Consider the following 21,949-nt stretch of genomic DNA (forward strand, 5'->3'; position numbering starts at 1 on the left):
GTCTGTGTCTATGTGTCAGCCCTGTGATGACCTGGCGACTTGTCCAGGGTGTACCCCGCCTTTCGCCCGTAGTCAGCTGGGATAGGCTCCAGCTTGCCTGCGACCCTGTAGAAGGATAAAGCGGCTACAGATAATGAGATGAGATATATATATATATTATACCTGATGGTCATTTTGGTAACATTTAGTCCAATATTGCAGTAATATTCTTAACTGTAAATATTACAATATGCTTTTTTTGGCACCCATCCCTATCCACCGCTGACTGGTCCTTCAGTAGGCTTTGTAAATAAGAGATTTATTTATTTATTTTCAGAACGCAGCCTCCTTCAGGCCAACTGTAAGCAGTAATCTTGTGTCCCAAGCTTTAATTTTCACAGATGATGCACAGAACAGAAAGATAATTCGGTTTTGTCTTGTAAAAGTGCCCACACACGTTCGTGTGCTCAGTTTTTCTCTCTCGCACTCACTTTGGAGATTCTTTCTCCATAAATAGACAATTCTCTTGCCTCCTGACTGCTCGCATTGTGATCCCCGAGAGCAGGAATGCTTGTTGAAGTGAAGAGGAGGTAGAGGAGTTGACATGACAGCATAGCATACACACACGTGATAACAAAACCGAGGTTATTTCTAGTAGTGCAGTTACTCTTCTCCAAAGAGCGAATGAAACTCTACTGCTGTAATTTATGCATCACAAAGCAACAATCTGACTTGTAAACTTAGAATAAGATGCATGTACAGATCTTTACATAAATACATATTATGTCCTTAATGAGAGCTTTACAGAGTTCATGTTGCACTGACAAATCACAATTTGCACACTTATAAGTTTTTGGCTTCATTTAGAACCCAGAACTAGCACAGGTCGAGGGTTTCCAAGGAAACAGTTCATTAATGTAAAGCCAAATGGGGCGGGGCTAAAAGACAAACACAGAATAAGTTGTGGCTATTGGTATATCTCATCATCTCTAGCTGCTTTATCCTGTTCTACAGGGTCGCAGGCAAGCTGGAGCCTATCCCAGCTGACTACGGGTGAAAGGCGGGGTACACCCTGGACAAGTCGCCAGGTCATCACAGGGCTGACACATAGACACCCATTCACACCTACGGTCAATTTAGAGTCACCAGTTAACCTAACCTGCATGTCTTTGGACTGTGGGGGAAACCGGAGCACCCAGAGGAAACCCACGCGGACAACATGCAAACTCCGCACAGAAAGGCCCTCGCCGGCCACAGGGCTCGAACCCGGACCTTCTTGCTGTGAGGCAACAGCGCTAACCACTACACCACCGTGCCACACAGGAAACCATATTAACAATTATTACATCATAGCATCAAGTAGTTAGTATTAGTACTCTAATAAGGCGGTACAGTTTTGAGTATGTCTTCAGAGTGACGTGGAAATAATATAATAACAATCAGGCATTAGTTTTATAGCAGTAATGTATAATATACATAGTAAGAAGTAAAACAGAAGTATAGTAATAGGGTTAGTGTATGAAAGCCAAGATTGTTCGTTTCGTATCATGCCACGGTTTCCATGGCAACATATCCATATGCTTTTGTTTCAGTTTCAGCAGAGTTGTAATAAATAAAATGCATTTGAAATACATTACAACCCACACGCTTGTTTGTGAAGCTTTCCATTCTTCCTCATTCTTTCTACAACTGCTCTGCACTTCCTTTTGGTTCTTTGGTGAAAACATAAAAACATATGGATGCTGAAAGCACAGCTCGTTAGCTTTGCATCACATTACTGTTCCCATGGCAACAGAGTCATATGCTATGCTTTTGGTTGTCCTTCCTGTTTTTTTTTTCCCTTTAATATATTAGACTTTGTCCTTAACTGTCACTTGATGCATTCGTTTAACGTGCATTTTTTTTCCGAATTGTTTCCAGGTTTGTGATATTTTCCCGTCTCCTCATTGTTAATTCGCACCATTTCTAGATTTTTAATCTTAGTTCTTAAGAACTGTATGCTTGGAGTGGATTCTGTCTTATTTGTACTGTAGCTTGCGTGACGTTAGACCTGGAAACGTCTCCAGTCCTGTAATTCTCGTCTGAGTGAGCAGAAGAAAGGCAGGTTTCTTCAGAGACGGAGGGAGATGTGCTCTGCTCTCCTGTTCTTCTTCCGCCGCAGCTTGATCCGTCTCAGTTCTCTCGCTCCTCTTCCTCTCCTCATCCTCGCTGACACCAGAGTGTGTTTTATCTTCTCGGAGGGATTTCTCTCTGCTCAGCGTCTTGTGAAGGAAGGAGCTTGTTTCAGGTCAAAACCATGTGAAGTGTAGTTCTTGAAGGCAATTATGGAGGTTTTTTTGTAACTCACACACACACACACACACACACACACACACACACACACACACACACATAGCCGAGGAGCTTATTATCAGTGCACTCACACCTCCTGTGTGCTAACGGATGATGCAGCAGTGTGTGTGTGTGTGTGTGTGTGTGTGTGTGTGTGTGTGTGTGTGCTGCTACTGAGACTCAGTCTGTGTGTTTGCACCTTACTCTCTAAATTTAGGTTCAAGGGCTTATTGGCTCCCTGCAGGTGATACCATATGGGTGTGTGTGTGTGTGTGTGTTTCTCAGATCACTGACACAGCAGTGCAAAAGCCAGAGTAACACACACCTTGTAGTAGTACTATAATGATAATAATAATAATAGTAATAAGTGGATAGTTTATAATAGCAATAATTATATAATTAGAATAGTAACAGGTAAGATTGATGATGTGTCCAGGGTGAACCTCGCCTCTCGCCCAAAGTCAGCTGGTACTGGTTCCAGGTCACCCACGACCCTGATGTATCGATAGCGGATGGGTGGGTGTAGTAACAAGAAGCAAATACTAGTGTAGCAACAAGTGCAGTAGACCGTCTTTGTAAGATAGAAGCATGTACAGTGTGTGTAGTAGTAAGAAGCAGTGCTGGACTGGCCATCTGGCATCCCAGGCACTTTCCCAGTGGGTCGGTGTGTCTTTGGTGCCAGCAGATTTTTCACTAAAGCAAACAGAGCGCCCCAATGGTTGGTTTCTCGACTGACACTGGGCTGGACCAATGGTTCATTCCCGTCTTACGAGGCACCTCCGCCTTGGGCTTTGTGTTAAGATCTGCAATTAACAGTCTGTCAGAAATGGATAAGCCAAAGTGAAAAAGAGGCACAGAGACATTACAGGCAAAGAAAAGACAGGACTTGAGATGCTGCCAAAGGTGCAAAACTGTCATGTTTGCTGTAGGACCTTCTGCAGCAGCACTCATCATTACCATGAGCAAAGTTCAGAAGCGAAAGTGAAGGACAAGAGTGAGAATGTGTGACAGGTTTTATTTTAGAACGGTGTATCATTTGGGAAAGACACAGCAAGCAAATACCTTTACACAACAATGACACAGCAATCCAGGTGGGACTTGAACCCCAACTTAGCAGTGCTGGAAGCTGATACCTTATCCATTTGGCCACTGGAACCTTCAGACCTTCAAAACCAGCCTCTATTAATGTATTTGAATCCATTCACGACACTGCGATCAGGCCAAAAAAATCCATGTATATTACGTTGGGAACAGGTAAACAACCCGAGGCAAGAACATGACCTCCTCCAACATGCCAGTTTTCAGGCTGTAGCTGGTGTCCACATTTATTCATTGAGAATACCTTGAGACTTCCTACACCCAAAGTAAATCTTACTATACTACAACAAAGGTGCAACCCAGGTGGGACTTGAACCCACAATCCCCAGCTCCGGAGGCTGATGCCTTATCCATTAGGCCACTGGGTCTTGCACTTGCTGTTACTGGGTCTTGCACTTGCTGTTACTGGGTCTTGCACTTGCTGTTACTGGGTCTTGCACTTGCCATCACTGGTGCACTTTTCTGTGCAGTTTTAGACGGCCAAACCCATTCTCAGTTCATTTATTTGACTTATTGAGACTTGCTTTAGGGTGGCATGATGGTGTAGTGGTTAGTGCTGTTACATCACAGCAAGAAGGTCCTAGGTTTGTGGCTGGTGAGGGCCTTTCTGTATGGGGGTGCTCTGGTTTCTCCCCACAGTCTAAAGACATGCAGGTTAGGTTAACTGGTGACTCTAAATTGAGTGTGAATGGCTGTCTATGTGTCAGCCCTGTGATGACTTGTCCAGGGTGTACCCTGCCTTTTGCCCGTAGTCAGCTGGGATAGGCTCCAGCTCGCCTGCGACCCTGTAGAACAGGATAAAGCGGCTAGAGATAATGAGATGAGAACTGTTTTAAATCAACAGGACGTGTTCTAATTTCAGTGATGATTCTGGATGAATCACGCATGGACTAAACATACCGGGAAAGGCATGTGTTTAACCCAACTGACATCTGGAAAATCGTGCCAGTCAATCAATGACCAGCAAAGATGGAACCATCTCAGATGAGCTCAGGCGCAGTGTTCCTGGGTGTTATTGATGTGTCTTTCACTTTGAATGGTAGCTGCAGCCATAAACTGCGTTTACCAACAATGGTTTTCCAAACTGGTCCTGAGCCCATGTAGTAACGCTCTTTAAACATCCATCCATTATCTGTAGCTGCTTATCCTGTGCAGGGTCGTGGGTGAGCTGGAGCCTATCCCAGCTGACTATGGGTGAGGCTTGGCGTACACCCTGGACAAGTCACCAGGTCATCACAGGGCTGACACATACAGACAAACAACCATTCATACTCACATTCACACCTACAGTCAATTTAGAGTCACCAGTTAACCTAACCTGCATGTTTTTGGACTGTGGGGGAAACCGGAGCACCCGGAGGAAACCCACGCGGACAACATGCAAACTCCACACAGAAAGGCCCCTGTCAGCCACTGGGCTCAAACCCAGAACCTTCTTGCTGTGAGGCAACAGCTCTAACCACCATACCACCTATTATTGTTAGCATTCTTATTCTTCTAACATTTTTTAGGAGGCTGTTTCTCCCTCAGTTTTCAACCAATCATCACATGAAGAATACCTCTAGGGCTGAATTACATTGCTTTTACTTTTGGTGCTGATCTGGATCACTGAACCAGAATGATCCATGAAAAACAGGAGGAAACCCACGCAGACTCCACACAGAAAGGCCCCCATCGGCCGCTGGGGTCAAACCCAGAACCTTCTTGCTGTGAGGCGATAGTGCTAACCACTACACCACCTGAAGAGATATCCATCATGCTTTTTTTCCATGGATGATGGACGTCATGTGATATTAATTTACAACACTCACAGACAATGTTCATGCGTTTCTAGAAGCAATCAGAGATGATTCTGGAAAAATGAAAAAAAGACATTTTCAAGGCTTTTCTTTTCATCGAAAAGTATTAACATGGCCTTTTAGTTTGATTAACTTCACTTGTCTCATGGACATTCCACAACATTAAACGTAACAATAACTGGATAAAAAGTATGACCTTTAATCAATAAAAAAAGTCCTCCAGCTGAGCAGAGTGCTGCTGTTCTGTCAAACCAGCTCATCTTCTCAGACATGATTGCCGTGGTCCAGCATGTTAGTTTCCATGGAGGGATAAATATAATTTACTCTCAGTGTCGGCTGTGGAACATTCTCAGCATACTCAGCAGGACAAACATCTGACCTACAGTTAAGTCTAATAACCTGAGATAACGACGGAGGACTGTTTTTATTTCATCAGTCAGCAGTGGCTCGTGTATAATTTGACTGTTGGAGAACAACATAACCTCACATTTCTATTCAGATGTTATTAGATCATGAAATGTGTGCTGATAATTCTTTCTAAATCAGTAACGATTCCTTGTAAACAGTTTATAAACTCTAATAAAGCCTCAAGAGGTTGGAATAATGTGCTATAAATCATGCTAACGTATAACATTTGAGGCTGGTGTGGAGGAATTCTCAAACCTGATGGTGTTGATTAATTTTCTTTAACAGCAGCTCTGGCTGTAGTGTTAATGACGTTAATACATTTGTTCAAACATGGCATTGTTTCTATAGTAACAGCTCATTCTCAGGGACTTGGATAGCCGACGCGCCACATTATCCAAAGCTAATAATAACATTCAGTAGGTTTTCCACCATGGGAGTAATCTTCAAGATAGAGGATTTGGTCTGACTTGGTAACAAGACAAGCTGCGTTGTTGGTTTTTTTTGTTGTTGTTGTTGTTGTTACCTTCGCTAGCTGTGTTGGAGGAGGTTATGGGGTTTTTTGTTTGTTTTTGTTTCTGTTTGTTTGTTTGACTTTTCCCAATGTATCTCAAAAACTATTGAACAGATTTGGATGAAATTTGGAGGAAAGGTGGGCCCTGGGCCAAGGAACCATCCATTAGATTTTGATGCAAATCCAAACACGTGGCTTGACAGAAGTCTGCACTCTACCCACATTTCTATGGGATAGATACTAGGTACTAAAGATACAGATACCCAGAGGTGGACAGTAACGAAGTACATTTACTTGAGTTCTGTACTTAAGTACACTTTTTGAGTATCTGTATTTTACTTGAGTATTAATTTTTTTTAAACTTGTGACTTTAACTTCACTCCATTTGAAAGACAAATATCGTACTTTTTACTCCATGACATTTCTATCAAGGTCCTCGTTACTCGTTACTCTGAAGCAGCTTTGAAAGTGGATGTTTTTCTTTTCTTTTCTAAAATGTGATTGTTTTTTTTGCAGGTGACACTGAGACAGCCGATCAGTAATCACTAGGGTCACGTCACATCCATAGACTATAAAATCAAGTTCAGTGATTTCTCCGCAGCATTATTTAACACGATCAGTTGATGGCAGAATGGAAGGAGACGGTTCTTCTGGGGAATGCACGCACCCATGTTTCAGTTTTCTGAAAGGATTAACGATTCATTTCGTTTGCTTTGTTTGCCGTAAACTAATCACATCACAGCCTACAAAAACTCACTGTCCGACCTGCGGAAGCATATTGAGGTCTGTAAACGTTTTATTCCAAGAGAAAGCTTGCAATGAAGTTGTCTGTGCTTTTAGAGCTAGCGATAACATTGCAAACATAGCTATGCAGTCTGGTTAGTCAAATGACTTTCTATGGATTTGTCCACCAAGTTGCCATAGCCTAGTCGACAGCTAATGTTTACACATAGCTAGTTAACTTGGACACTGTTAGTTAGGATGTAAAAACGGAGTTACGCTAACATGAATAATGTTAACTTATCGGAAGTCCTTTCAGAAATATGTTTTAGCATAATCTTGCCAAATAAACAGAATGTAGAAATCTTTCTTTTCTAGTAACGTTAGCTACCCAATATGATTTTGAGTTTGAAAAGAGTTTGCTAGCATGTCAGGTGGAGCGTCACTGACTAGCTAGCTTAATGTTAAACCACCGTGATGCACAGCATGCGTTCATTTTGTGAACTCACATTTCTGTCTTTGGTAACGGCGTTAGGTTTTGTAAGCGTTGTGGCAATAATATAACAATGTGTTGACAGAAAATGCACTTTTAATACTTAAGTATTTTTAAAAGCAAGTACTGAAGTACTTTAACTTAAGTAAAATATTGACTGGAGAACTTTCACTTGTATCGGAGTAACATTTGACCAGCGGGATCTGTACTTTTACTAAAGTAATGAACTTGGGTACTCTGTCCACCTCTGCAGATGCCACCCCAGTGACAAGTACAGTTACAGTTTAGTACCCTTTTTTTTTCTTTTTTTTTCAGAATGAAGACCCACTTTCCAGGAACCAAGATCCACAAGTCATTTAACACACTTCCAAAAACATCAATTGTAGTTCTGTTATTTTTCTTGTTTGTAGGATAAACATACACAGACATTTTTCTTAGGTTTATGAAAAAGTCTGTGAAAAGTCGATTAAAGCCTGTCCTGGGAGAAGGAGAAAGAAAAGAGTGGAGAAAGAAAAGCAAAAAGCGAGAGAAGCAAGTTGAGAGAGGAAAGTGTAGAGGCTTTTATACAACCCCGATTCCAAAAAAGTTGGGACAAAGAACAAATTGTAAATAAAAACGGAATGCAATAATTTACAAATCTCAAAAACTGATATTGTATTCACAATAGAACATAGACAACATATCAAATGTCGAAAGTGAGACATTTTGAAATTTCATGCCAAAGATTGGCTCATTTGAAATTTCATGACAGCAACACATCTCAAAAAAGTTGGGACAGGGGCAATAAGAGGCTGGAAAAGTTAAAGGTACAAAAAAGGAACAGCTGGAGGACCAAATTGCAACTCATTAGGTCAATTGGCAATAGGTCATTAACATGACTGGGTATAAAAAGAGCATCTTGGAGTGGCAGCGGCTCTCAGAAGTAAAGATGGGAAGAGGATCACCAATCCCCCTAATTCTGCGCCGACAAATAGTGGAGCAATATCAGAAAGGAGTTTGACAGTGTAAAATTGCAAAGAGATTGAACATATCATCATCTACAGTGCATAATATCATCAAAAGATTCAGAGAATCTGGAAGAATCTCTGTGCGTAAGGGTCAAGGCCCGAAAACCATACTGGGTGCCCGTGATCTTCGGGCCCTTAGACGGCACTGCATCACATACAGGCACGCTTCTGTATTGGAAATCACAAAATGGGCTCAGGAATATTTCCAGAGAACATTATCTGTGAACACAATTCACCGTGCCATCCGCCGTTGCCAGCTAAAACTCTATAGTTCAAAGAAGAAGCCATATCTAAACATGATCCAGAAGCGCAGACGTCTTCTCTGGGCCAAGGCTCATTTAAAATGGACTGTGGCAAAGTGGAAAACTGTTCTGTGGTCAGACGAATCAAAATTTGAAGTTCTTTATGGAAATCAGGGACGCCGTGTCATTCGGACTAAAGAGGAGAAGGACGACCCAAGTTGTTATCGGCGCTCAGTTCAGAAGCCTGCATCTCTGATGGTATGGGGTTGCATTAGTGCGTGTGGCATGGGCAGCTTACACATCTGGAAAGACACCATCAATGCTGAAAGGTATATCCAGGTTCTAGAGCAACATATGCTCCCATCCAGACGACGTCTCTTTCAGGGAAGACCTTGCATTTTCCAACATGACAATGCCAAACCACATACTGCATCAATTACAGCATCATGGCTGCGTAGAAGAAGGGTCCGGGTACTGAACTGGCCAGCCTGCAGTCCAGATCTTTCACCCATAGAAAACATTTGGCGCATCATAAAACGGAAGATGCGACAAAAAAGACCTAAGACAGTTGAGCAACTAGAATCCTACATTAGACAAGAATGGGTTAACATTCCTATCCCTAAACTTGAGCAACTTGTCTCCTCAGTCCCCAGACGTTTACAGACTGTTGTAAAGAGAAAAGGGGATGTCTCACAGTGGGAAACATGGCCTTGTCCCAACTTTTTTGAGATGTGTTGTTGTCATGAAATTTAAAATCACCTAATTTTTCTCTTTAAATTATACATTTTCTCAGTTTAAACATTTGATATGTCATCTATGTTCTATTCTGAATAAAATATGGAATTTTGAAACTTCCACATCATTGCATTCCGTTTTTATTTACAATTTGTACTTTGTCCCAATTTTTTTGAATCGGGGTTATAGTAAAGAAAATGTTAGGTGTATGTTTGTGTGCCTGTTAGCAAATTTATATACAGTTTGTCATGAAAATACATCTGGAATATTTATAGGTTATGAGTTTTAATGTACAGAGACTTTTACACATCGTCATTGGCTCGGAGTTACAGCCTCCTCATGTCATGCCGTACCTCCAGTTTGTATAACCTCGCTGTATAAACCTGCTGTGTGAGATATAAACAAATGAGTGTTTCCTGTAAATCCCTTAGTAGTACACTCAGCCCTGTGGAGGTGGGCGTGGCCCTGCATGGAGGATTTAGAAGGGTGGAAGGTTCTCACTGTGGTATGTGAGAGATAAGAAGTCACGTTAATCTCCAGACCCGAGGATATGCAGGTCTGTCAGGGAGTGTGTGTGTGTGTGTGTGTGTGTGTGAGAGAGAGAGAGAGATCTGTATTTTTTAGTGTTTTGTGAGGACTGCAATGAATTTGATTGGTCCCCATAAAGAAAGGTGTGTGTGTGTGTGTGTGTGTGTGTGAGAGAGAGAGAGAGAGAGAGAGAGAGAGAGAGAGAGAGAAAACACTGGTTGCTGTTTTTTTTAAATACATTATGAGGCCCATAATGTATAATCAATAACCTTGTGGGGACCACTGTTTGGCCCCCATAAATAAAAAGTCTCTGTGTGTGTGGTGCTGTTTAACTGTATTTAGTCCTTTGTGAGGACCATATGGTATAGGTAATAATTATGACCTTGTGGGGACCTGAAACAGGTTACAATAAAGAAAGTATGAGTGTGAGTATGGTGCCTTGCAAAAGTATTCATACCCCTTGAACTTTTTCACATTTTTCCACCTTACAACCACGAACTTAGTTTTTTATTGAGATTTTATGTGCTAGACCAACACAGAGTAGCACATAATTGTGAAGTGAAATGAAAATGATAAATGGTCTTCAAAATTTTAAACAAATAAAAATCTGAAAAATGTGGTGTGCATTAGTATCCAGCCCCCCTGCGTCAATACTTTGTAGAGCCACCTTTTGCTGCAATTACAGCTGCAGGTCTTTTGTGGTATGTCTCTACCAGCTTTGCACATCTAGACACTGAAATTTTTGCCCATTCTTCTTTGCAAAATAGCTCAAGCTCAGCCAGATCGGATGGAGAGCGTCTGTGAACAGCAATTTTCAAGTCTTGCCACAGATGCTCGATGGGATTTAGGTCTGGACTTTGACTGGGCCATTCTAACACATGAATATTCTTTGATCTAAACCATTCCATTGTAGCTCTGGCTGTATGTTTAGGGTCATTGTCTTGCTGGAAGGTGAATCTCCTTCCCAGTCTCAAGTCTTTTGCAGCCTCCAACAGGTTTTCTTCCAGGATTGCCCTGTATTTAGCTCCATCCATCTTCCCATCAACTCTGACCAGCTTCCCTGTCCCTGCTGAAGAAAAGCATCCCCACAGCATGATGCTGCCACCACCATGTTTCACAGTGGGGATGGTGTGTGCAGGGTGATGAGCAGTGTTAGTTTTCCGCCACACATAGCGCTTTGCATTTAGGCCACAAAGTTCAACTTTGGTCTCATCTGACCAAAGCACCTTCTTCCACATGTTTGGTGTGTCCCCTACATGGCTTCTTATGCCTGTCTTTCAACAATGGCTTTCTTCTTGCCACTCTTCCAAAAAGGCCAGATTTGTGGAGTGTACGACTTATAGTTGTCCTGTGCACAGATTCTCCCACCTGAGCTGTGGATTTCTGCAGCTCCTCCAGAGTGATCATGGGCCTCTTGGCTGCTTCTCTGACCAGTGCTCTCCTTGCTCGCTCTGTCAGTTTAGGTGGACGGCCATGTCTTGGTAGGTTTGCAGTTGTGCCATACTTTTTCCATTTTTGAATGATGATTGAACAGTGCTTCTTGAGATGTTCAGAGCTTGGGATATTTTTTTTATAACCTAACCCTGCTTTAAACTTCTCCAGAACTTTATCCCTGACTTGTCTGGTGAGTTCTTTGGTCTTCATGATACTGTTTGTTCTTCAGTGTTCTCTAACAAACCACTGAGGCCTTCACAGAACAAGTGTATTTATGCTGAGAGTAAATTACACACAGTAGGACTCTATTAACTAATTAGACGACTTCTGAAGGCAATTGATTGCACTGGATTGTATTTAGAGGTATCAGAGTACAGGGGGCTGAATATTAATGCACACCACATTTTTCAGATTTTTATTTGTTTAAAATTTTGAAGACCATTTATCATTTTCATTTCACTTCACAATTATGTGCTACTCTGTGTTGGTCTATCACATAAAATCTCAATAAAAAACTTTTAAGTTTGTGGTTGTAAGGTGGAAAAATGTGAAAAAGTTCAAGGGGTATGAATACTTTTGCAAGGCACTGTATAACATAGAAATGATAAAAGAGAGAACATGCTGACATAGAAACTAATTATTAAAAAAATATTGAATGCATGTTTAAGTGTTGAATCACTTTATGAGGACTGTAATGAATGGTCTCAGTAATCAATAATAATTATGACCTTGTGAGGACGTTTAATTGATCCCCATGAAGAAAAGTATGAGTGTGTGTGCAAGAATGGATTGGAGAAAGAGAAACTGTCTATTATTTGAAAAACCGTTTTCTGAAATGTTGAATGTACTGCATGTTTCAGGGTTTTTACGTCCTTTATGAGGACATGCATAAGAATGATGGCCTTGTGGGGACCTTCGTTTGGTCCCTATAACGGAACAGTGTGTGTGAGGCTGTGAGAGCAGAGAGGGGAAAAATGGAGACCATGTGTGTGATATTGCCCTTGTACGTGTACACTGATTGCCTTTCTGAGTGTGTGTGTGTGTGTGTGTGTGTTTTCTCAAGGCCAGTGGATTATCAGTAAAGCTCAGACTGATAAACCAGTGAAGTGAAGTTGACATTTACAGTCTTGCTCTCTGCGGGTGTGGCCGAGAAAGTGGCAGATTTTCCTGCCCACTACACAACACACACACACACACACACACACAAAGACACAACACAGTGTGAGAGGAAGAAACAGTAGAGGCTTCGAGGACAAACAGTACTGAAGGAGAAAACAGTCGCCACATGATGTACGCCTGTGAGACTCGTGTGAGACAGAAACGAAAATAAATCTGAGAGAAAAGACTGAAATAAACATCGGCGCTGCTACGATCAAATGTCCCTCTCTTAATATTAGTCTGTTTCATCTGCTGATTTGAGACTCCGTTATCAGTAAACCAAATTACTTTCTACCAGTTTAGTATCAAATAAATCAGACTGCTTTCAAATGCATCTTAACTAAAATATAAACTGTTTATGTGACGCAGGTCCTCGTGTCTCCAGCGCTGTCTTCCACTAAAACTTGGAATTCCTACTTGGAACTGACTCGGAGTAGTGAGGAATTAAACCCAGCGTTAACTGGGCTCTTGTTGAGTGGAGTACCTTCAGGTTACTAGTTTCAAGAAATTTATAGTTTACTGTCTGTCTCTGTCTGTCTGTCTCTTGTATATCTGTCTGCTTGTTTGTCTGTCTATCTATCTGTCTGTTTGTATTTATGTCTGCCTTTCTGTCTGTTTTTATGCTGATCTGTCTGTCTGTCAGTCTGCCTACCTGTTTGTCTGTCTTCCTGTCTGTCTGTCTCTCTGTCTGTCTGTCTTTTTGTATATCTGTCTGTTGGTTGGCCTGTATGTCTATCTGTCTGTCTGTTTGTATTTTTATCTGTCTGCCTATCTGTTGGTTTGCCTGTCTGTCTAACTGTCTGTCTATCTGTCTGTTTGTATGTCTGTCTGTTGGTCTGTCTGTCTGCCTACCTATCTGTCTGTCTGTCTGTCTGTCTGTCTTTTTGTATATCTGTCTGTCTGTTGGTCTGTCTGTCTATCTATCTGTCTGTTTGTATTTTGTCTGTCTGTCTATCTTATTGTATTTCTGTCTGCTTTTCTGTTGGTCTGTCTATCTGTCTGTTTTTATGCTGGTCTGTCTGTCTGTCAGTCTGCCTACCTGTTTGTCTGTCTCTCTGTCTATCTGTCTTTTTGTATATCTGTCTGTCTATCTGTCTGTCTGTCTATCTATCTGTCTGTCTTTTGTCTGTCTGTCTATCTTATTGTATTTCTGTCTGCTTTTCTGTTGGTCTGTCTATCTGTCTGTTTTTATGCTGGTCTGCCTGTCTGTCTGTCAGTCTGCCTACCTGTTTGTCTGTCTCTCTGTCTGTCTGTCTTTTTGTATATCTGTCTGTCTATCTGTCTGTTGGTCTGTCTGTCTATCTATCTGCCTGTATTGTGTCTGTCTGTCTATCTTATCGTATTTCTGTCTGCTTTTCTGTTGATCTGTCTATCTGTCTGTTTTTATGCTGGTCTGTTTGTCTGTCTGTCTGTCAGTCTGCCTACATGTTTGTCTGTCTCTCTGTCTGTCTGTCTTTTTGTATATCTGTCTGTCTATCTGTCTGTTGGCCTGTCTGTCTATCTATCTGTCTGTTTGTATTTTTGTCTGTCTGTCTGTGTTATTGTATTTGTTTCTGTCTATCTGTCTGAGAGTTAGAATCGAGATACGAGAGACTGAATGTTGAAACGTGGTGAAAGTTTCAGTTAAACACTGAATCTAATGAACTGTGACACTGAGTCAAATAAAATGAAGCGACAAACCCATTAAATGTCCATTTTAACGTTCATGCACTTGGAATGAAAAGGTGAAACGTGAGCACACGTGCTTGTGTGAAATCATGCATGGAGTTCAATGCAGTGTTCGGCTCTCGCTTCTTTACGCTCTACTTTATTCCTTCATCCTTGTCATAACTAATCCCTCTCTCTCTCTGTGTCCTCGCTCATCTCTCTCGCTCCGTCTCTCAGCGTTCTTCACTCCGGGATGATGGTAAAGGCCTTGCCCTGACCGGAGTGCACGCTTTAGGACGACACAGTGAGCCTGAGCGAGTTCGCCTTCAGCCTGTGAGGCGCTGTTCCATCGTCGACCTCAGGGACGATAAACTATGGCTGGTTTTGTTTTTGTTTTGTTCTCTCTGGCAGTCAGAACTAACCCTGTTTCCCATAAGCCTGTGAACAATAGCAGGCTTTAATCTCATCTCTCAGAAGCAGGATCTCAGATTCAGCGGGACACACACTCACTCTGCTTTGCTTTCCAGGTTGGTCTGCTGCTGTGTGTAAAAGAGTGTTAATCAGTGTGTTTTATCCCACAGCGTGGTTGAGTTCTGGACTGTGATTGGGCAGAAGAGAAGGTGTTGATTCATTTTCTATAACAGCAGATCTGGCTGTAGTGCGGCTTCAAATCGCAGGTTTATTTGTAATGAAAGTGCTCGTTCTAATCCGTTATCATTTCTATATTTTTGTCTTGTTAGCTTTGAGGGGTGAGGGAACGACTGTTTATCGCTGCTATAACATGAGGATAAGTAAAAGCAAAGAGCAGGAATGAACTTATTTCATGGAAAAATCAAATGTAACTCTAAGCGAATAAAAAGTGTGATCCGTTAATCCATACATTATTGTAATTACTGGCAGGTTGCTGTGGTATAAGAGGAATAAAAGACTTCAAGGTGTACAGCTAGAGGAAAATAATCAACTCAGAGGATGAATATTCGACTATAACGTCAACACACATGGTGATTTATTCCTCATTTACTTTAACCAGTGCTTTACAGAAACAGCAGAATCTTCCTGTAAAGTGCGACCATAATGGTTATTGATTAATTTAAGCAATTAGGTTATAAAGTTTGTGTTATTACATTCTCTTAGCACTTCATGCGAATGATAATGAAAATGTCATGATTTTATCGACAGCCTGTATGAATATTTGTGGTAAATGTATTATAATAATTGCCGGTTGGTGATCTGATCTAAAGCCGTAAGTCACACGCACTCGGGAGGCCAGAGATCCGGGAGAAACATCGTGTTCCTCTGTAATTATAAACTCATCGAGCTGACTGATTGAACTCTTAATGGAAAAACATTTGCTCCAGTGGTGCGTGGGAGAGCAGCCAGCTGTGCACAACTCGCTTTGGCGTCCTACAGAGGAGGAAACTGAGGTTCGTGTCAGGTTAAACCCCTCAACTCGGCTCAGTCACTCAACTATGTGTGCATCAGAGAGACCTGCTCTCAAATAATAATAACAGCGACATGCTGATTCTTTGTTAAATCTAAGCATTTTATTTCCAGAGATTATACTTGACCAGCTGGTTATTTTACATTAACAGCATTTAGCAGATGTTCTTACCCAGACCAACACACAACATATCCAGAAAAGCCCAGGGAGCAGTTGGGGGTTAGGCACATTGCTCAAAGGCACTTCAGCCAGTCCTGCTGGGCCAGGGAATCAAACCAGCAATGTTTTGGTTCCAGAGCAGCTTCATTAACCATTAGGCCATGGCTTCCCCCATCAACAGCCAATATACGAAGGGTTTGGTTCCAAAACGTGAGAAATGCCAAATTTGAAAAATTGAAACTCCCTCCACCAAACCATCAGCAATTATCATATCTTACTCGTACCATATTCAGTTTTCACCAAAACATGATGTCTGCCATTGATTTACACACTGCATTACGGCCTTTCATTCCAAAACGCAACAAGCACCATCACTGATTTTTCTCAAAACCAGACATATCCATTTGGCCAATCAGAGGCCGCCACTGGCGTGATGTCTTCTAAAATGGCTGTGCCCATGAAGTAGGAAATCGCTTCGGCACTTCTCGCATTTATTGGACAATTTCACGCTGAATAATGAATAATTTTGATAAATCTCATCTCATTATCTGTAGCCGCTTTATCCTGTTCTACAGGGTCGCAGGCAAGCTGGAGCCTATCCCAGCTGACTACGGGCGAAAGGCAGGGTACACCCTGGACAAGTCGCCAGGTCATCACAGGGCTGACACATAGACACAGACAACCATTCACACTCACATTCACACCTACGCTCAATTTAGAGTCACCAGTTAACCTAACCTGCATGTCTTTGGACTGTGGGGGAAACCGGAGTACCCGGAGGAAACCCACGTGGACACGGGGAGAACATGCAAACTCCTCACAGAAAGGCCCTCGCCGGCCACGGAGCTCGAACCCGGACCTTCTTGCTGTGAGGCAACAGCGCTAACCACTACACCACCGTGCCGCCGGGGGGCAAAACTATTCTAAATTATATTCATCATCCTTTATGATCTTTTTCTTAATCTGTTTGATGACTTTTTGCCACAAAAGAATATATATTCACTGCAAGATACGATCTCTCACTATCAAATTGTAGAGTTAAAATATACAGGAGATATAAATGTGCAAGTTTCAGTGTGTGATGAATGATGTGCTAAAATATGAAATACAGAATGCAGAACAGAGCGAGACTTCGGATTAAACTGAACTGATTTGAATGTGACATCAATGTCTGAAGACAGTCGTCAGAAATATGATAAAGTAGAAATGATGGAGTCGAGGAGGAATATTTTCAGAAAGAAAGTGTTGGTTTTCCAGATGAATGGTTTATTATTTTCTCTCCTCGGTCAAAACAAGACCGTGTATGGGCATTCAGTCATCCTGACGTCAAACCAGATCAGCTATAAAACTGGAGGAGAAGGTCACAGAGAGAGATGCGAAGAGAGCAGATCCAGCATGTGAAAGGTTTTATTGTGGACGGATGTATCATTTGGTGAAGACACAACAATCTGACAGGAAAATGCCTTTACACAACAATGACAGAGCAGCCCAGATGGGACTTAAACCCACAATCCCCAGTTCCGGAGGTTGATGCCTTATCCATTAGGCCACTGGACTGTTCAGACCCTCAAAACCAGCTTCAGTTCACCTATTTGAATCCCATCACTACTTTTTTAAAGGAGAACTGAAGGCAAATTTTTTTATTATCAAAATTCTATTTATCTCATTTTATTAAATATCGGAATGCATGTTTGATCGCTATTTTGTCGCTGCTATAGCAAGTTAAGAGTGTTTGAAATATGCTCTGTTATATATCAGTCAGTATGTCAAAGCAACGGCTGTAAACGAGATTCGTTGAGACCTGTGCGAGACATCGTAGGACGGAAGTAAAACGTACAGCGGGAATCAAAGTGACCGACATCTGCCAATGTTGTCAAAAGACGCGCTATTTGTTTTGATTGCAATCAGGAAAGTTTGAAAAAAGTAGGCAGTAATCGTCATTTAAACTCATTTTTGTGCAATATTTCGTTTGGAAAACAGTTTTCAAAATGGCGGCACTGACACCTGGCTGACACTTCACGTTTCGAAGTCTCACACAAGTCTCATGAAGATCGCGCGGATAAGCGATGCCTGCCATGGACCATCTCATCTCATCTCATTATCTGTAGCCGCTTTATCCTGTTCTACAGGGTCGCAGGCGAGCTGGAGCCTATCCCAGCTGACTACGGGCGAAAGGCGGGGTACACCCTGGACAAGTCGCCAGGTCATCACAGGGCTGACACATAGACACAGACAACCATTCACACTCACATTCACACCTACGGTCAATTTAGAGTCACCAGTTAACCTAACCTGCATGTCTCTGGGGGAAAACGGAGCACCCAGAGGAAACCCACGCAGACACGGGGAGAACATGCAAATTCCGCACAGAAAGGCCCTCGCCGGCCATGGGGCTCGAACCCGGACCTTCTTGCTGTGAGGCGACAGCGCTAACCACTACACCACCGTGCCTCCTGCCGTGGACCAAACGAACTAAATTCAACACGGCTACAAACCAAACAGGCCGATAAGTATAATATTTAATTGCAATTATTTGCCGATACGAGTCACGATATAAGGTTACTAAAACCGAAAACGTAACTAAATAAAATGTTAATTAAGAAATAAAGCAAGTTTAAAAATGATTTCAGTTCTCCTTTATGTTGGGAACAGGCAAACTTAACCTCCTCCAACCAGTAAAGCCAAATGCTCCACCCATTGGGGTTTTCAAACTGCAGCCAGTGTCTATTCACTGAAAATTTCTTGGTACGGAAGACTTTCCAACTCACTGCATCCAGAGTAGAAGTTGGTATGCTACAATGAGTGTTCAACCCAGGTAAGACTTGAACCCACAACTCCAGGGGTGGATACCTTATCTTTTAGACCACTAGGTCTCGCACATGTACTCACTGGCCCTCAGTGGTAATAGCACATCTGGCTCAGTTCGACGCCTTCTACAAGTCTGTAAGACTTGAGAGGTTTTTCCTGAGAATTTTTATGCGGCGTGATGAGTGGCTATTCAGTTGCTTCCATTTCCCAAGGCATCCAGGGTGCCAGCATGGGGGGCAGCAGACTCTCTCTCTCTCTCTCTCTCTCTCTCTCAGCTTGTGGTTTTCTGGCTCTGTAGGGTTCCAGGCTGGTTTTCCCAACCAAAGCATGAACACCACGGGTGTCTGACTGTGATTAATCTGAAACATCATTCAAATGAGGAAATAAAGAAACTCCACAACCGTGTAATTTTTGGTCATGAGTTTGAGCTCTGACCCTTTTATTTTTTGCCTACATGTAAAGATTTGCAATATAAACTATTATATACAGTATATTATATATACACTCATATTATATACAGTATATAGGCTATACATATCATGGACGTAAAAGTAAAATATAAAGACATCAGCAGAAGTTTGACTATCAACAGCAAAGATGTGAAGGAATTTACATTTCTCAAGGTTCTTTGTTTTTTGTCTTTTGAAAACAGAAAAAAAGGTTCCAATCATTAAACCCACCTGCCAATGTTTGTTAAGTTTCAAGTCAAATTTATTTTTATAGCGCTTTTAGTAACAGACATTGTCGCAAAGCAGCTTTACAGAATTTGAATGGCATGAGCTAATTTTATCCCTAATTTTATCCCCAATGATGAAGCCTGTGGCAACGGTGGCGAGGAAAAACTCCCTCAGACGAAGAAACCTCGAGAGGAACCAGACTCAAAAGGGAAGCCATCCTCATTTGGGTGACAACAGTCAGACAACATGATTATAACATTTTTAACAGTTTTAACATGAAGTCAGTTTCGTTGATGTTATAAACTCTTCATTGATGGAAACTTGAGTGCAAAACTGTTCATGACAACTCATCTCATCTCATTATCTCTAGCCACGTTATCCTTCTACAGGGTCGCAGGCAAGCTGGAGCCTATCCCAGCTGACTACGGGCAAAAGGCGGGGTACACCCTGGACAAGTCGCCAGGTCATCACAGGGCTGACACATAGACACAGACAACCATTCACACTCACTTTAGAGTCACCAGTTAACCTAACCTGCATGTCTTTGGACTGTGGGGGAAACCGGAGCACACCCACGCAGACAACATGCAAACTCCACACAGAAAGGCCCTTGCCAGCCCCGGGGCTCGAACCCAGGACCTTCTTGCTGTGAGGCGACAGCACTAACCACTACACCACCGTGCCGCCTGTTCATGACAACTGCAGTCCTAAAGTTAGCAAGTCAACTGTAGTCCTCAGCCATAAAAGCATTACTGTAAGAGTCCAGAGCGTCCTCCAGGTGTGACTTTCAACTGTCCTCATGGGGCCGTCCTCCACAGGAGCGATGCGATGAGACTCCAACCAGACACAGGGCACCAGGATGGATCAAGCAGGTCCGAGGAGCAGAAGAGGTTCAGCATCTCGATCTCAGGATTGACATGTAACTCAGAGGGACAGATGGGGCAGGAGAGAAAAAGAGAAAGAAAGAAAAACACAGGTTGCTAGGTACGCCCAATGTTAGGCCTTTTTGTAGAAATCCGCTTGCTGTAGATTGCACAAGCCAAATGCAGCTTGGCGAGGGTTGCCTCCGTGTCTCTGGTGTTTGCATATTGGAGGATCAAGCTTTGTTCGCTGTTCCAAAGCTTTAAATGCTTTAAAAGTGAAACTCCACAATCAAAAATAAGGTTGTACAGTTTCCCTGTCCACATCTCTCTCCCTGTGAAGATACATTTTGAACAAGCAACAGCGTACAACTCAGTACCAAAAAGCCTTTATATGATATCTGTAGACCTACAACCCCCAGCTTCAGAGGCTCTGTACAGTTTACAACTACAGTAACATGGGGGTGTTTTATGTTAATCAGAGCGTGATAAGAGACTGCACGTGAATTAGTAGAATATTCATTTTCATTAGTCATGTCAACGGCTTAGAAATATTAGCCCTCATTTACGAAACAAACGTGCAAACAGAAAACTCGCCACACACAAAGCTCGGCATTTATCAGTACAGTAAATCTGACTGAATGGAGAATTGTGACTGGAATCTAAGCACATACAACTGCATATTCATCACTTACAAATATGTAGCATCTGGCAAAAATGATATTTTATAAGGCTGACATTGATGATGTGTCATATCCCTAACATCGGCGAAACAGGTATGATCTAAGTGTTTGCAATTAACATGGTTAATAGCTTTTGTGGAAGACTCATCTCACTTTTGTTTTCAACCTACTTGTTCATTTCAGCTTCTGGTCACATAATGACAAATAAAGTTAAGGAATGGGAATTCCACCCCTTTGTGGTTCTATAGTATGACATTATAGCTAGCGTCCAAGTATATTCACTGAGAACTTCTTGGTAAGGGAGACTTTCTTCAGTTGTACCCAGAGTAAGTCTTGTTATACTAGTCAAGTTTATTTGTTTCGCGCTTTTAACTACAGACATTATCACAAATCAGCTTTACAGAAACTTAAAGACTTGAAACATATGAGCTAATTTTATCCCTAATTTATCCCCAATGATAAACCTGTGGTGACAGTGGTGAGGAAAAACTCCCTCAGACGATATGAGGAAGAAACTTTGAGAGGAACCAGACTCTAAAGGGAACCCATCCTCATCTTGGTGATAACAGGTAGTGTGATTATAAATAACTCGCCTCTATAACTGTGTCCTGTAGAGTCACAATGTATAACTGTGAAAACAGGAAATTCATTATAGCTTTAACATGAAGTCTGTTTTGTTGAAGTTATCAACTGTTCCATGATGGAGACTTGAGTGTAAAACTGTTCATGACAACCGCAGTCCTAAAGTTATCATGGTGATTGTAGTCCTCAACCATCGTAGCAAAACTCTAAGTTTCCAGAGCTGTCTTCCAAGTGTCCATCCTCCACAGGAGCAGTGCAATGAGACTAATAATAATAATAATAATAATAATCCGGCCCTGTGATGACCTGTCCAGGGTGTACCCCGCCTTTCATCCATAGTCAGCTGGGATAGGCTCCAGCTTGCCTGCGACCCTGTAGAACAGGATAAAGCGGCTACAGATAATGAGAGATGAGAGATAATAATAATCAGTTCAGTTTATATAGTGCCTTTCTCATACCCAAGGTCACTTTACAATTACCACAAAAAAAAAGTCCACCAAAAGAGGGTCAGGATGTAATTCCAATGGCATATCTAACACAGTCCCACCAGGCGCACGAAGATAAACCCCACACCTCCTGCACAGCCGCCGCAACGCCACTAGGCAACATCACTCGGAACACCATGTCATGGATCCACAAAGCAAGTGCA

At 42.1% G+C, this 21,949-nt stretch overlaps 1 protein-coding gene and 1 non-coding gene across 6 annotated transcripts in view; one reads left to right on the forward strand and one right to left on the reverse strand.

Moving 5' to 3' along the window:
- The window catches only part of LOC132887217 (rho guanine nucleotide exchange factor 4-like), a 267,768-nt gene that overhangs the window by 152,603 nt on the left and 93,216 nt on the right, over positions 1–21,949 (forward strand). The gene's annotated exons all lie outside the window — the stretch shown is intronic.
- On the reverse strand, positions 3,704–3,776 carry trnar-ccg (transfer RNA arginine (anticodon CCG)). Its single transcript has one exon. It is a non-coding gene; the product is annotated as a tRNA-Arg (tRNA).

This window comes from Neoarius graeffei, chromosome 5 (genome assembly GCF_027579695.1).
Source record: "Neoarius graeffei isolate fNeoGra1 chromosome 5, fNeoGra1.pri, whole genome shotgun sequence".
Lineage (NCBI taxonomy): Eukaryota > Metazoa > Chordata > Actinopteri > Siluriformes > Ariidae > Neoarius > Neoarius graeffei.